Source organism: Ailuropoda melanoleuca, chromosome 12 (assembly GCF_002007445.2).
Source record: "Ailuropoda melanoleuca isolate Jingjing chromosome 12, ASM200744v2, whole genome shotgun sequence".
Classification (NCBI taxonomy): domain Eukaryota; kingdom Metazoa; phylum Chordata; class Mammalia; order Carnivora; family Ursidae; genus Ailuropoda; species Ailuropoda melanoleuca.
The window spans coordinates 48,408,682-48,425,280 of record NC_048229.1 but is presented as its reverse complement, the minus strand read 5'-3'; the positions used below and the strand labels follow the sequence as shown (position 1 = coordinate 48,425,280).

The following is a 16,599-nucleotide window of genomic DNA, read 5'->3' as shown; positions in this document are numbered from 1 at the left end:
TCCATCTCTCCCTCCGGCGTCCTCCCCTGCCTTCTCCCGGCCTTCTCCCCTGCCTTCTCCCGGCCTTCAACCTTGGGGCTCAGACCTGTGCCCTTCACCCTTGGGGCTCAGACCTGTGCCCATGTTCCTGCTGAAGGTGTCATGTTGGGAGACTTTCCCAGGGTCTTGTCCCTTCCCCCCGCCTGGAGAGGAGACATGCTGGGCAGTCAGTCAGCAGAGCGGGGTGAGTGGCCGAGGTGGCCCCAGGGTGGGGAGTGGCGGTGATGGGGTGAGGGCTGGGAGGCCAGGGGCACGTCCTCACCCGCTTCCTGATAAGCCAGTCCCTTCAGCCATGCTCTGAATAGACAACATTCAGGTCACATTCCCTATAGCAAAGTCTGAGGGACCCGATTTCTCAGCCAGAATTGCTGGAAATAAAGCAAATATCTGGGGCCTGGAGATGATCACTGATTTGTGGGGGAGTTCTTGGTTTTAACGGATTGGCCATTCCCCAGATAATACAAACAAGTACCTTGTCTCAGCTCTGGCCGCTGAAACAAAAATACTGTAGATTGGCTGGCTTAAAGAACAGAAATGTATCTCTCCCAGTTCTGGAGGCTGGAAGTCCGAGATCAGAGGGCCAGCCTGCCCGAGTTCTGGTGAGAGCCCTCGTGCTGGTCTGCAGACGGCCATCTTCTCGCTGTGCCCTGACACAGCAGAGAGAGAGCAGAGAGAGGAAGCAAGCTCTCATGTGTCCTTCTTATAAGGACACTAATCCCATCATGACCTCATTAGCTCCCCAAAGGCCCTACCTCCTAATGCCATCACACTGGGGGTTAGGGTTTCAACATAGAATTTGGCGGGGGGGGGGGACACAAACATTCAGTTTGTAACCTTTTACAGTTTACAAAATACATTTGTGTTCATTTTCTCACTTGGCTTTATCTGCATCTTACAGAAATGAAACTTAAAGCCAGAGAGGTCAAGAGACTTGCCCAGGTTCACACACCAGAGATGTAAGCCTGATAGAAGTTTCTCTCTTCCCTACAGAAGTGCGCAAGCCGATGGCCCAGGGCAGGCCCTTGGGTGCAGCTGTATTACTGCCCAGCTGGCTGTCATATAGGCCAAGTAGGGAGGGAGGGATGTTGTAGGCTGGGTTCCCAGAAAGACCCTGCATTCAGGACTCCTGTGAAAATAATTCATTAGGAAGTGTTTCTGAAATGACCAGTAGGGGCTGGGGAGTGATCTACTTGGAGAGAGAGGCCTTGTCCTGTGGAGAGAGAGGCTGGGTCCGTCAGTTCACTTGCCCAAGGCTTGTGGCCTGTGTCCTGCTGGGAACTGAACCTGTCATAGAAGTATGCAGGTGGGTGGTCCAGGGCTGCTGTGGCCCTGCCCAGGTCAGGGACCTAGCCCCCTTTCATCCCAGGCTCTGCCAGCCTCCAATATGGCAGCACAGGCTCCAGCCATCACACCTGCCCTTCCAGCCAACAGGAAGGAGGAGACAAAAAGAAAGGGGATGCCACTCTCTATAAGGACACATCTTCAAAGGTGCACATGATGCTTTGGCTTCCAGGTTTTCAGCCACATCTAAAGTCTGTCAGCGTATCCAGCTAGCAAGGGAAGCTAGGAAATGAAAGCTTTGTTCTAGGCAGCCTGTGCCCAGCTAAATTTGGGTTCTGTTACTGGGCAGGAGGGGGGATGGATGTTGGGGGGCAAAGTAGCAGCCACTGTCATAGCTAGGGAGTGTGAAACAGACATGGCCCTTTGTCTGCGCTATCTGCCCAATGGCTTTACCCTCTGCCTGGGGATTTCTTAGCAAGGTGAGCAGAGAGTTGTAGCTGTGGCGAGGGGTCTCCATAAGAGGGGAGGGCTGGGGCGGGGTCCACTGAGGCCCTTATTTGTGGGGTAAGATTCCAGCCAAGAAACAGCTGACCCTGGCAGGATGGTGTGCCCACCGAGCTCCCTGGACGCACCTTGGGGATGAGCAGGCAGGGGGGCGCTGTATGGAACGAAGTCCTTAGCTGGAAGCCAGGGCCTTGCCTTCTGACGTCTGGTCAATCATCTTCTAGGTGACCTTGAGCAGGCCTGTTAACCTCTAACATCCCCCAGGCTCGGTTCCGTTGTCGGTAAGATGGGGACAATGTGAAGAATTCAGGATCAGGCAAGGGTGAGGTGAGAGGCTCTCAACTCAGGCATACAATTTCAGAGGGTGCCAAAGAACTCAGCAATTAAGATCAATAATATTTTAATGCAGTACTTTTTTTTAAAAAAGATTTTATTTATTTATTCGTCAGAGATAGAGACAGCCAGCGAGAGAGGGAACACAAGCAGGGGGAGTGGGAGAGGAAGAAGCAGGCTCATAGTGGAGGAGCCTGATGTGGGGCTCGATCCCATAACGCCGGGATCACGCCCTGAGCCGAAGGCAGACGCCCAACCGCTGTGCCACCCAGGTGCCCCTTAATGCAGTACTTTTTATTATGGTAAAATACTCCATAAAGTTTACCATTTTAACCATTTTTAAGTGTTCAGTTCAGTGTTGTTAAATACATTCACACCATCCCCTCCAGAACGTTCTCATCTTTCCCAACTAAAACTTTCCCATTAAATACTCCATATTCCCTGCTCCCCCCAGTCCCTGGCAACCTCCATTCTGCTTTCTGTCTCTATGACTTCGGCTACTCTCCGTACTTCATATAAAGGGAATCATACAGTCTTAGTCTTTTCGTGTCTGGTTTATTTCACTCAGCATGATATTCTCCAGGTTTGTCCATATGGAAGCAGGGGTCAGAACTTCCTTCTTTTGTTTGTTTGTTTATTTATGATTGTATTTATTTATTTGAGAGAGAAAGACAGAGAGAGAGCAAGCAAGCGCACAAGCTGGGGGACAGGAGGATGGAGAGGGAGAAGCAGACTCCCTGCTCAGCAGGCTGGATCCCAGGACTCCAGGATCATGACTTGAGCCAAATGCAGGTGCTTAACCGACAGAGTCACCCAAGCACCCCTTGGACTTCCTTCTTTGGTTCATCCACTCCTCCATCCATGGACATGTGGGGCGCTTCCTAGCCTTTGGCTGGTGTGGATAATGCTGTTATGAACCTGGGTGCACAGGTACTGTTTAAGTCCCAACTTTCATTAATATGATATTTGATAAAAATTAAAACTCATGCAATAAACTCCATGATGAATAAACTGTCAAAATGTTGAAGACGAGATCAGAACCTGCGCTGTGCCGAGCCGCACGAGAGTTCCAGGCCAAAGGGAGAGTGGGCAATTCTCATCTGGCACGAGCCTGTTCGCGGCACCCTTTTAAGCCGTGGCCCCCAGGCCCCTAGTCCAGGCTCTGAGGAGGACGCTGGGAGCCTGGCCGAGCCCCTGGGCCTGGGAGCCTCCTCTCCCCCAGCCACTCTGGGCTGATTTAGGAACTGGGGTGATGGAGGAGCCTCTAGGTTGGAATGCTGGAGCCAGAGCTTGCTCTCCCCTTGGACAGATTCATCTTAATTACTCCCCTCAGATAACAGTCCTTTCTGGGGCGGAGGCAGCTGACTTACAGAGACAGTCACTGTGTCTTCCTTCCCTTTCGAGTTGTTTTGCCAAGTCACACCAGAAGGAAGAGCCATTCCAGCCCTCCAAAGATCAGAGCCCATGAATGAAATCCCCCAAAGGGAGTGTCTTCCCTTAGCCACGCGAGGAGCATCCCGTGAGCACCTGCCGTGTGCCGGGCAGTTAGCGGGTGGGAACGAGGGTTGACAGAGATGGGTCAGCTGTGGCCCTGACGCTGAGCAGCTCATAACGAAAGGTAAGTCAGGAGTGGAGGTATGCCAGGTTATGGGGTATGAGAGAGGACAAACGAAGCGGAGTGAGAAGCCGTCTCAGCTCTCCTTGGCTGCTGTGTGTGCGTGTGCGTGTGCTCACGCGAGGATGGGGAGGCGCGGCCCGGGTCTGGCAGTCCAGGAGGAGGCAACGTCTCTCTCTGAGGCCTGCGCTTTCCTGCTATCCCGAGACTGACCAGCAGATGGCGGGAGCGCTACGGGAAAGTCAGGGACCGCTGGGGAGGGAGGAAGGGAGGGGGAAAGGAAGAGAGACAGATACAGACAGATAGTATATTAGTCTGTTTGCGCCTTCATAGCAAAATACCGTAGGCTGGCTGGCTTAAACAACAGAAATCTCTTACAGTTCTGGAGGCGAGGAAGTCCAAGGTCAAGGTGGCAGCAAGGCAGGTTTCATTCTGGGCGTGTTCTCTTGGATGGCAAGTGGCTGCCTTCCCACTCTGTGTTCACATGGCCTTTCCTCAGTGCATGTAGGTGTGTGTGTGTGTGTGTGTGTGTGTGTGTGTGTGGGTAGAGACAGACAGACAGATGTTCCTCTTCATATAAGGCAACCAGTCCTCTTGGATTAGGGCCCATCTCTATGACCTCCTTTAACCTTAATTACCTCCTAAAAACCCTCTCCCAGAAAACAAACGCAGTCACAGCGGGGGTCAGGCCTTCGACAAATGAATTTCAGGGGGACACAATTCAGTCCAGTGCAGAGAGCTAGAGAGAGGAAAAAGGGGGAGAGAGAGGGAAGGAGGAAGGGAGAGACAGAGAGGCAAAGGGTGGGGTGTGGCGAGGGGAGGAGGGAAGAGCCTGTGGCACTGGGTGGGGATCCGGGTTCCTGGTCCTGGGCCAGCTTTGCCATTCGCCTTACTGAGACCCTGAACGAGTCACTCTTCCCTTTGATTCTCCCATCCTCATCTCCAAAGGGGTAGTGGCGCACCCCATCCCCCATGCACACTGAAGTGGTCACAGAGGGGAGGGAGCTCTCAAGAGCTTCCCCCCATTTCCTCACTCAGGGATACAGCAACCCTATGAGATGGGCATTACATTAGCCCCATCTTGCAGGTGAGGAGACCAGGGGTCAGGGAAGTTAAGTGGCTTGCCCAAGGTCTGAGCTGAGACTCAAACCCGGGTCTTCTGACCGCATGGTCGAACCAGTAGGGTGAGCACCCTCGGAGGGGTAGAAGATACAATACAGACAGGGAGGAAACTTGGAACTCCTTGGCACAGCTGAGGTTGACAAGTTGGTCTCTCACTGGGGGCCTCTTTGGAGCCCCCACAAAACCCTTGAGAATGGGCAAGTATGGTGGAGCATACTTGCAGGGAACACAGGCCCCCGAGGGAAGGGCCTGGAAGCTGGCCCAGAGACCGAAGAACTCCTTGGACCCGAGGTGACCAAAGAAAGCTGCCGGAGAGGTGGCCTCTGTCCTGCCTTGGTTTGCGGACAGTGAAGTCCCTGCAGCTCTTGGCTTTCTGCCATGTGGTGTGAGCAGCGCTGTAGGCAGAGAGGGGAGAATCTATTCCTTTGCCCTCAGAGACACACGAGGGACGCCTGAATCTAATAAGTTAATCTAGACTCCTAGAAACAAGATTAAATTTTCAAATAAAAGCAGGCTCTGACAGCTAAGGCATAAATCTTTTATTTAAAATAGAGACTAAACCCATTCAAATGCAATCAGCGATGACAGATGCAGATAGAAACAAGCTCTGATAGAGTAGTCGCGGCGTGGACTTGTTCGCTTTTGGTGACATACCACACAGGGTGACCTTAAGGACAGTCTGCATGCGTCAGCAAATAGTGGGGCCTTTGCATCCATTTCCATGCGCTTTGTCGGCCCAAGGTGGGGCCAGGGTAGTTGCTGGGGCAGGTGGGAAGGAGCCGGCCTCGGAGGTCGTGGTCCAGCTGCCATCACCCCAGCTGCCCCAAGAGGGCAGGGAAAGGGGTCAGCAGCCTTTGGACATATCTGGAGCACCAGCGAAGCAGCTCGAGGAGGAGAGGAGGGGGAGCTGCCAAGAGCAGGGGGGAGGTGATTGATGCAAGAGGATAAGGTAGGCAAGGACAAGCGGAGAATTTCCCGCAGTGGCCAGAACAAAGGGTGAAGTTCTGAGGACCCCAAACCAAGACAGTCTTCAGCCTCAGCTGCTCTGGAGGAACATTTCTGAGTGCCAGACACTGTGCCTTCAGCACACGATCTCACTTAATCCTCACATCAAATCCTTTTACAGATCACCAGCTGACGCTCAGAGAGGTTAAGTCCATGCCTTAATTACACAGCCAGTCAGTGGCAGAGCCGTGAGTCCGGCATGCAGAGCCCAGCCCCTTGCTCTCTCTACGTGACACTCCACAGCTCACAGATACAGAGATGCCTCGCAAACGTACCGACATCTCATTTGTTCTAATGCAGGCAAAGCACAGAGAAGGATTTCTCTTAAATATTGCCCCTTAGAAGCTTTTCCATGCTTGCTGCCAGACCCCCTCACTGCACAAACTCAAAGCTGCCGCTACAAACATACATCCCTTGAGGACAAGGGGTTTCCCGAGTGGCTAATCCCATGAGTCCCTTTCAGGGAAATGTTTAACAGGATGCTGGCAACAAAGCAAAGCCCCATACCAGACTGCATGTGTGAAGTAAGTTTGGGAAACACTGCCTGCTACAACCCCTCGTGGAAAGTCACTCGACACATGAGAACGTTGAAGAATATGATGACAATTCCTGCAGAAAAGAAGTCTGTTTCACCCAGCATTTCCCCCAACTTATTTGAACATGAAACTGTTTTTGTTTCTCTTACTGGACATAAGATCACATTGACCCATCTTCCAGACAGCCCATTTCAGGAAACGTTGATCTCAGAGTATCATTTCAATTTGGCCCATAGCTTCCTGCTTCTCTAGAATAAGTACTATGGAACATGAAATTTTCACCACTAAATACTTGAAACAGATGCCCAGAGAAGCCACAGTTGACATTGCTTGTTCTCAATACATTTTAGGTTAAGTGTCCTTAGGTAATTTGTCGAAAGTTGTGGGTTTTTTCCCTTGATGACGAGGAGAAGCTCCATATACATTATGCAACATACACACAGCCTGTTGAATTTAGATTTAGGGGTTCACGGGTCATTTGTTGTCCATAGGCCTGAAGTCATGAAACTTTGTTTTAAGTCATTATCAGCTTACGTACTCCCGTGTTACTGGCAGCCAAGCACTGCGGGGCAGGGAGGTGCAAGCCTGCCGGGGGTAGGGCCCCTGAGAAGGTCTGGGTGAAAGGGCCAAGCACACTCCTGGCCTTCTGACAAAGAAAACCTGGAGAGTCGCACCAGCTTCATGTGTTCAATGCATGGGGCACTCCACAGAGGTCTGGGATGGGGGTGGGGGGAAGGCATTAAGCAGCTTGGTGAGCAGAGACCCCTCTGCAGGTCTGAGGGACTGCTCCTTCGTACAGTCCTGTGGGGAGTCTCAAGTTCAGAGCCCCACCTCTCTTGGAGCCTCCCATAGCCTAGTGTACGAGAATCCTGTTGTTGATGCTTGCCTAACATCCCTTCCCGTCTCCCTTATCCTGGGAACAGCACCCTAGTTGTCCTTGAGGAGCCACCCTGCTGTACGCTGGTTTATGTTTGTGGTATGGATCTGACCTCACCCCCAACTCAGGATGGTCTCATGACCCAGACCTGGACAATCAGAGGCCACCATCTTTTTGGTCACAGTGATTGGTTCAGGTATAGGCTTGGGATCCAAGCCAGGACAATTAGTGCCAAAGGGATAAATTATGGGACTTTTACAGAGAAAGAGTAGTTTTCATGGGGTTATTCATAAAAAAAGTATGCCTGGAGTTGCTAGTGGCCACCTTGACCCATGAGGGGGAGATGGCCCGAAAATGGATCCTTTACTGAGGAGAGCAGGTGAGAGATGGAGAGTGGGGGTGACCCAATGAGACTCTTCGTGTCTATATCTTGCTATGTCCCAAAGTAGTCCCACCACTGGCACAGTTACATGGACCAACACATTTCCTTTGGTGCTTAAGACCACGTGAATTAGATTTCTGTTACTTGTAACTGAAAGAGTCTTAATTCCCCTGTCTTAAAAACAAGTCACCTGGATTAGAATTCCCTGGTAGCTGAATTAGAATCTTTAGGAATATGGAGATGGTAGGTAGATCGAGCTTCCTGGGGAATCGAATGGTCAAACAGCTCTAGCTTTTGACAGTCTCATCCAATTTTGCACCATGGAAGGATGCAAAATGCTCAGGTGGGGAATCTAAAACTACTCACATGGGCGTCAGGTGAAAAGCCCAGTAGTTAAGATATTGTACATGGTTGATCCTTAGTTTATTCCAACTCTCCAGCTCTTGAATGGGGCTAAGAATCACGTGATTGTGACAACTTCTCAGCTTTGTACAGGATTGGGAGACTGTTCTCTGTTCCTCAAAACTCATTTCCTTATCTTCCTGTACCCACAGCTAGACTACACTTCCCAGACCCTTTCTGGTAGGTGTGGCCATGATCAGGGTTCTAAGCAATAGAATGTGAGCCAAAGGGATGTGTGTTACTTCCAGACTTGACTTATAAAAAGCTCCTTGGATATTCTTCATGATTTTCATCCTTCTAGCTTGATGCAAATAAACACAAGGACCTTCAAGGCCATATTGTTAGGTGGCAGAGCAACAAGGAGGAAGGGCCCTGGGTACCAGAATCACTCTGGGAGGTGAGCCTCATGACAGAAGTCCCTGCTTGGGGCAGTACACAAATGAGAAATAAATGTCCGTTATGTTAAGCCACTGGAATTTTGGGGTTTATTTGTTAGTTGTTTTTTTAACAGTGAATTTTTATGAATTTCAGATAACTTTTCCAACCGTTGATTCATCTTTGCTTTACAAAAACTCTGGGTGGCAGTCTGGGAATGGCATTTTACGTATGAAAATGCTTGTCCTAGCTTAACTAGTTGACGGGAGGATAGAAATTGGTTCTAAAAAGAGCAGCTTGATAAAGATGTGAAAAGATCATGATGATGGGCCCTTCCTTGGCCCTGACCCACTTCCTGTTAGTTTGGGCTCTTCCCTGGGATTCAGCACCCATCATCCCACCCACTCTGCCCCCATCCCTTCCACAGTGAATACTCTAGGGACTCTGCCTCTGTCCACGGTCCTGAACCTTGGGTTTACAGAGCAGTGTAGTGGGAATGATCCTGGACTCAAACACTAGACAGAACTGGATTTTCCTTCTAAACATATGTTCCCTTGTAAAGTCTTTTAACCTCTCCAATGGTAATTTCCTTAGCTGTAAAATGGAAAAATTATTCTTTCCCCATGAGATTGTTCTGGAGATTAAGTAATGTGGAGAAACTACTGGTGTAATAGGTGTGGGTTTTTTTGTTTGTTTTACATCCCCTTTCCCCCACTTTTAAAAAATATAGAACCCCCTCCTTCCTCTCCTTGCCAAAAGTAGCAGGTAAATTGATGACAATTTCATACTTATGTGTAGTATTGACTTCAAGAGCCAATTGTTCACTGAGGTTTGAGTGAATTAAGAGAATAAAACAAACAGATTCTGGAGACATTAACTCTAATTACTATGGATGCTACTGGCTATATGGGAATATTCTAAGGGTTTAAGGGAAATTTGAAGCTTGAGTAAAGGTCTGGAGTTTTTTTGCCCCCTCCCCCTAGTCTCTTCATTTGTAAAATGGTTGGTAGAGGGGTGATGGCTCGGTGGTTTCCAACCCCACAGAACAGCGGCATCTTTTAATATTCTCAACACTCATTGATCCCCGTCTTTGTAATCATTTTGTCAACGAAACACACTGCACTTATTAAGGAATAACAAATTCATTTCCCCAATTTTATTAATAAAAGACATTTAGAAGTGATTGTGCAATAAAAACAGTATTAAGCTTCCCAGTTTAATGAGGTGGCTGATGCTTTAGTTAGTCTGTGTGGCCTCATTATCAGCTAATGTGTGGATTCCCTTAGGTTTTCTGAATTTTTGCCAGGAATTCACAGAACCCAGTGCTACTTCTGTGAACCTCAGAGCAGGAGTCATTGTTTTCAATGGACTCTCAGGATCCTTCCAGCTCTGACCTGATTCTGTTGAGCTCTGATGTACCAAGAGGGGTGGAGCACAGCGGGCCCAGAAGAGGAGAGAGATGCGGTTCTTGTGGGTCAGCAACATTTACCGTGGGGATTGGAATCATTGAGACATCCCCTGGTGTTTTGTTTAATCCACACCTGAAAGATGGAATTCATAATCCCTTCCACTCCTTCCACTGTGAATATAGTGAGAGGCAATCTGAGTGTGTGTGTGTGTGTGTGTGTGTGTGAGAGAGAGAGAGAGAGAGAGAGAGAGAGAGAGAGAGAGAGAGATCCACTGAAAGGTTGGTTTATTAATGAAAAACATGCCTGCCAAGGGAAATAGTCAGTTGCCCTCCTTTCTGTCAACATCCCCCCCCCACCTCCTTGTTGCACATGACATGGGAAACTAATTTGAAACCAGACAAATGCTGGGTGGGCACAAAATTAGAGTTAAATTCATCGGATAGTTTTAATGACATGGTCTTCAAACTATGATGGCTGTTGGGCCATATAACTTCCTAGAGGCTTTATTCAGGCCCTTTCAGGAATGATGACCCCACTCTGTCGCAGATAATGCTGGAAGCAATCCACTAACACTTTACCTTTTGGCTCTGCTGCTGACTTGTGCCTGTTGGCACAGGACCCACCTGAGGTACTCAAGCTGCTGTACCTCTTACCTGCTTCAGGGTTTAGTGCCAGCTGAGAGTCTGTTCTCTGAGTATGGCGGAGACCCTGGGGTGGCCCTCTAGCATGGGCACAGGGGAGAACAAGCTCCTTCCTCATGCCGATGGACTCCTTTTGGAATATCTTACTGGTTGTTTTCAGCCTCAAGGGTGCCATTCTCAAGTTAAAATGACAACCAGTCTGGGTTTGAGCTGATATCATTATGAGTCCAGGGCCCATTCTCTGCAGTCAGCACCACCCTATATGCTTCTCTAAGGTGCCTTGACTTTAAACTCTAGAAGCACAGTGCGTCCTAGCCCACTCTGTACGGAAGTTAAGCCAGAGGGCCCGGGGTTCTGGAGCAGGAGAAGCTATCCCCCCCCCCCGAGGGGCTGACCCTTACCCCAGCTCTGCAGGCCTCAGCACAGGGGAGGATTTACTCTCCTCCCAAAGTCTCAGTGCTTAGCCTTTCCCCTGGTTTATGAGCTGAGTAGGTGAAGGGCATGTTTGACCTTTTCAGTTACTTCTCCCTTCTCATCACTGTAGTTGCTACAGAGAAATGAACTTCTTTCATGTTTTTCCTGCTGCCAAAAAACACAGCAGCCACTTCTGAGGACTAGATGTGTGGTTTGCTATAAGCATGGGAACTCAGTCTTGAATTCTGATGCCTGCAGCCCAATGGCTGCCACAGCCCAGGTACCAAGCCGAGGCCTGGGAAGACCTCCCCTGGGCCTGGGATTGAGATTTCCCTGGAAGAGTAGAAGCTGATGGGGCCACATGAGGTCCACAAGAGCCATTTAACTTTACATCTGCTCTCAAACCCCGCTCCCTCCCCGACTCTCATCCCCACACCCTATCTTTGGTCTTCCTGGTCGACCCCCAGAGCAGGCACATCTCTCCCCAGCTCTGTGAGCCCACCTCCACCTGCTCACGCCTCTGTGCTCAGGAAGAACTGCTCCTGCCTTGGCACTGCTCTCCACCTTGTGTGTTGTGGTGTTCCCTCCCTTCCTTGTCTCTGGGGCTCTGTGTATTTGCAGGCTTTCTCCTTGTTTAGAAAAAACAAGGTGCCATGGTTGACATCTTAAGAAATCATAGAACCCTCCTCATCTTTCTGCATTGCTGAGTATATTTCTGGTTTCTACCCAAATGATCTACTAAGGTGAGAATGTTAATTTATCCAAGTGGGAGCATGTCAACATCACCTAGAAATAAAGGTGCCAGCACTCAGAATAAAACTCCAACTCTTCATTATTTGGCCATGCTCGCTCTGACCTCACCTCCCGTCTCTCTCCATTACTAAGCTCTGGCCACACAAGCCTTGATTCTGGTCCTCAGGTGGGCCGAGCTCCCTTCTGCTCAGGGCTAACCAACCTTTCGGCCTCAAGCACACTTCCCTGCATCTTTGCAGCAGGCTCCTTCCCATCCTGTGGGTCTCAATTTGGGCTCCCCTGACCTCTCCATCTTGCTCTGCACTCCCCAGTACCTCTCTATTAGAACTTCTTTCCCTGATTTACTCTCCTTATTGCACTTATCAATTTCAGAATTCATTGTAGTTTTTTTGTTTGTTTTTTAGTTAAAATTTTTTAGGGGCGCCTGGGTGGCTCAGTCGTTGAGCATCTGCCTTCAGCTCAGGTCATGATCACAAGGTCCTGGGATCGAGTCCCGCACTGGGCTTCCTGCTCAGTGGGGAGCCTGCTTCTCCCTCTCCCTCCTGCCTGCTGTTCTCCCTGCTTGTGCTCTCTCTCTGTAAAATAAATAAATTTTTTTTAAAGTTTCAATTTTAATTCTAGTTTGTTAACATATAGTGTTGTATTAGTTTCAGGTATACAGCATAGTGATTCAACACTTCCATACACCACCCTGTGCTCATCACAAGTGCTCTCCTTAATACCCATCACCTGTATCGCTCAGTCCCTCACCTACCTCCTCTCTGGTAACCATCAGTTTGTTCTCTAGAGTTAAGGTTCTATTTCTTTTTTTCTTTTTTTTTTAAAGATTTTATTTATTTATTCAACAGAGATAGAGACAGCCAGCGAGAGAGGGAACACAAGCAGGGGGAGTGGGAGAGGAAGAAGCAGGCTCCTAGCGGAGGAGACTGATGTGGGGCTCGATCCCATAACGCCGGGATCACGCCCTGAGCCGAAGGCAGACGCTTAACCGCTGTGCCACCCAGGCGCCCCAAGGGTCTATTTCTTGATTTCTCTTTCTTCCCCTCTCTTATTTTTTTTTTCTTTGCTTGTTTTGTTTCTTAAATTCCACATATGAGTGAAATCATACGGTATTTGTCTTTCTCTGGCTGACTTATCTAGCTTAGCATTATACTCTCTAGCTCCATCCATGTCATTGCAAATGGCAAGATTTCATTCTTTTTATGGCTGAGTAGTATTACACTCTCTCTCTATATATAGTGTGTCTGCGTGTGAGTGAGAGAGAGAGATTAACTGGAAGGTTGGTTTATTAAGGAAAAACATGCCATATATATATATACACACACACACTCCCCACATCTTCTTTATCCATCATGAATTGATGGACACTTGGGCTACTTTCATATCTTGGCTGTTGTAGATAACGCTGATACAAACATACGGGTGCATGTATCCCTTTGAATTAGTGTTCTTGTATTCTTTGGGTAAATACCCAATAGTTCAATCTCTGGCTCATAGGGTAGTTCTATTTTTAACTTTTCGAGAAATTTCCATACTTTTTTCTCAAATGGCTGCACCAGTTTGCATTCCCACCAACAGTGCAAGACAGTTGCCCTTTCTCCACATCTTCATCAACACCTGTTGTTTCTTGTGTTGCTGATTTTAGCCATTCTGACAGGTGTGAGGTGATATCTCCTTGTACTTTTGATTTGCATTTCCCTGATAATAAGTTTGTTGAGCACCTTTCCATGAGTCTGTTGGCTTTCTGTATGTCTTCTTTAAAGAAATGTCTGTTCATGTCTTCTGCCCATTTTTTAACTGGATTGTTTTCTGCAGGCTGCCTTTTAGTTTTGTTGATTGTTTCCTTCACAGTGAAGAAGCTTTTTTATTTTGATGTAGTTCCAATGGTTTATTTTTGCTTTTGTTTCCCTTGCCTCAGGAGACATATCTAGAAAGAAGTTGCTATGGCCAACGTCAAAGGAGTTCCTGCCAGTGCTCTCTTCTAGGATTCTTATGGTTTTAGGTCTCACATTTATTAAATGGTCTTCAATCCATTTTGAATTTATTTTGTAAGAAAGTGGTCCAGTTTCATTCTTCTGCATGTTGTTGTCCAGTTTTCCCAACACCATTTGTTGAAGAGACTATCTTGTTCCCATTGGATATTCCTTCCTGCTTTGTCGAAGATTAATTGACCATGTAATTGTGGATTTATTTCTGGATTTTCTATCCTGTTCTATTGATCCGTGTGTCTATTTTTGTGCCAGTACCATACTGTTTTGATTACTACAGCTTTACAATATAAACTGAAGTCCAGAATCGTGATTCCTCCAGTTTTGCTTTTCTTTTTCAATATTGCTTTGACTATTTGGGATCATTTATGGTTGGTTCCATACAAATTTTAGGATTGTTTTTTCTAGCTCTGTGAAAAATGCTGTTGGCATTTTGATAGGGATTATTAAATGTATAGATTGCTTTGGGTAATATAGACATTTTAACAATATTTGTTCTTCCAATTCATGAGAATGGAATGTCTTTCCATTTCTTTCTGTCATCTTCAATTTCTTTCATCAGTGTTTATAATCTTCAGAGTACAGGTCTTTCACCTCTTTGGTTAGGTTTATTCCTAGGTAATCTTACTATTTTGGGTATAGTTGTAAATAGGATTGTTTTCTTAATTTCTCTTTCTGTTGCTTCATTATTGGTGTATAGAAATGCGATAGATTTTTGTATCCTATGACTGTACTGAATTTTTTAAATCAGTTCCAGCAGTTTTTTGGTGGGGTCTTCAAGGTTTTTTATATAGAGTATCATGTCATCTGCAGATAGTGAAAGTTTTACTTCTTCCTTGCCAATTTGGATGCATTTTATTTCTTTTTGTTGTCTGACTGCTGTGATCGGGACTTCCAGAACAGTGTTAGGTAACAGTGGTGAGAGTGGGCATCCCTGTCTGTTCCTGACCATAGAAGAAGAGCTCTCGGTATCCCTCCATCGAGGATGATATTAGCTGTGAGTTTTTTGTATGTGGTCTTTATTATGTTGAGGTATGTTTCTTCTAAACCTACTTTGTTAAGGGTTTTTATCATAAATGGATGTTGTACTTTGTCAAATGCTCTTTCTGCATCTATTGAAATGTTCAAATAGCTCTTATCCTTTCTCTTATTCATGTGACTTATCATGTTGATTGATTTGCAAATATTGAACCACCCTTGCAACCCAGAAATAAGTCTCTCTTGATCATGGTGAATTTTAAAAATTTTATTGTTGAATTTGGTTTGCTAGTATTTTATTATGAATTTTTGCATCCAGGTTCATCAGGGATATTGGCTTGTAGTTCTCCTTGGCGGCGTCTTTATCTGGTTTTGGTATCGGGGTAATGATGACCTCATAGAATGAATTTGGAAGTTTTCATTGCTCTCCTATTTTTTGGAATAGTTTGAGAAGACTAAGTATTAACTCTTTACGTGTTTGATAGAATTTGCCTGTGAAACCATCTGGTCCTGGACTTTTGTTTGTTGGAATTTCTTTTATTACTGATTCAATTTCTTTGCTGGTTATCAGTCTATTCAAAATTTCTATTTCTTCAGTTTCACTTTCTATGTTTCTAGGAATTTATCCATTTTTTCTAGGTTGTTCAATTTGTTGGCATACAATTTTCCATAATATTCTAATTGTTTGTCTTTCTGTGGTGTGCGTTGTTATTTCTCCTCTCCCATTTGTGATTTTATTTATTTGAGTCTATTCTCCCTTTTCCTAATAAGTCTGGCTAGAGGTTTATCAGTTTTATTGATTTTTTTGTCAAAGAACCACCTCCTGTTTTCATTGATCTGTTTTATTGTTTTTTAGTTTCTGTATTCTTTATTTCTGCTCTAGTCTTTATTATTTCCTTCCTTCAGCTGGTTTTAGGTTTTGTTTGTTCTTCTAGCTCCTTTAGGTGTCAGGTTAGATTGTTTATTTGTGATTTCTCTTGCTTCTTGAGCTAGGCCTGTATTGCTATATACTTCCCTCTTAGGACAGCTTTTGCTGCATCCCAGAGGTTTTGGACTGTTGTGTTTTCATTTTCATTTGCTTCCATACATTTTCTTATTTCTTCTTTTATTTCCTGATCGACCCTCATTGTTTAGTAGTGTGCTATTTAATCTCCATGCATCTGTGGTCATTTCTGGTTTTTTCTAGCATTTGACTTCCAGTTTCAGAGCCTCATGGTGAGAAAACATGCATGGTGTGACTTTGATGTTCTTGAATTTGTTGAGGCTTGTTTTGTGAGCTAATATGTGATCTATCCAAGAGGCTGTTCGTGTGTACTTGAAAAAAATGTGTTTTCTGCCGTTTTAGGACGGAATTTTCTAAATATCTGTTAAATCCACTTGGTCCAATGTGTCACTCAAAGCCACTGTTTCCTTATTGATTTTCTGTTTAGATGGTTGTCCACTGGTGTAAGTGGGGTGTTAAAGTCCCCTACTATCATTGTATTATTCTCAGTTCGGTTCTTTATGTTTTATGTATTTGGGTGCTCCTATGTTGGGTGCATAAATATTTACAGTTGTTACATCTTCTTGTTTGACTGTCCCCTTTATGATATATAGAGGCCTTCTTTGTCTCTTGTTACAATGTTTGTTTTAAAGTCTATTTTGTCCTATATAAGTACTGCTACTCTGGCTTTCTTTTGATCCATTTGCATGATAGATGCTTCTCCATCCCCTCATTTTCAATCTGCAGGTGTTTTTAGGTCTCAAATGAGTCCCTTGTGGAGCAATTTGGGCATTTGGGGGGATGTTGATAATTTTACTTTCTCTTAGAAAAGTTGGTGGGCAATGCTGCAGTTCCTACAAGTGGCCACACGAGGGCAACTCCAGGAAAGCACCAGCTGGCCACAGGGGCCACAACCACAGGGAGTGAGATGGGCACCCAGCATTGGCCTCTGGAGTGTCTGGG

General features: G+C 46.5%; 1 long non-coding RNA gene across 1 annotated transcript in view; it reads right to left on the bottom strand.

Moving 5' to 3' along the window:
• Positions 1 to 2,417: 2,417 nt before the first annotated feature.
• The window catches only part of LOC109488849, a 77,987-nt gene continuing 63,805 nt past the window's right edge, over positions 2,418 to 16,599 (bottom strand). The window contains exon 5 of the long non-coding RNA XR_004619221.1: positions 2,418 to 4,024. This is a non-coding gene — a long non-coding RNA (uncharacterized LOC109488849). The remainder of the gene's footprint in view (positions 4,025 to 16,599) is intronic.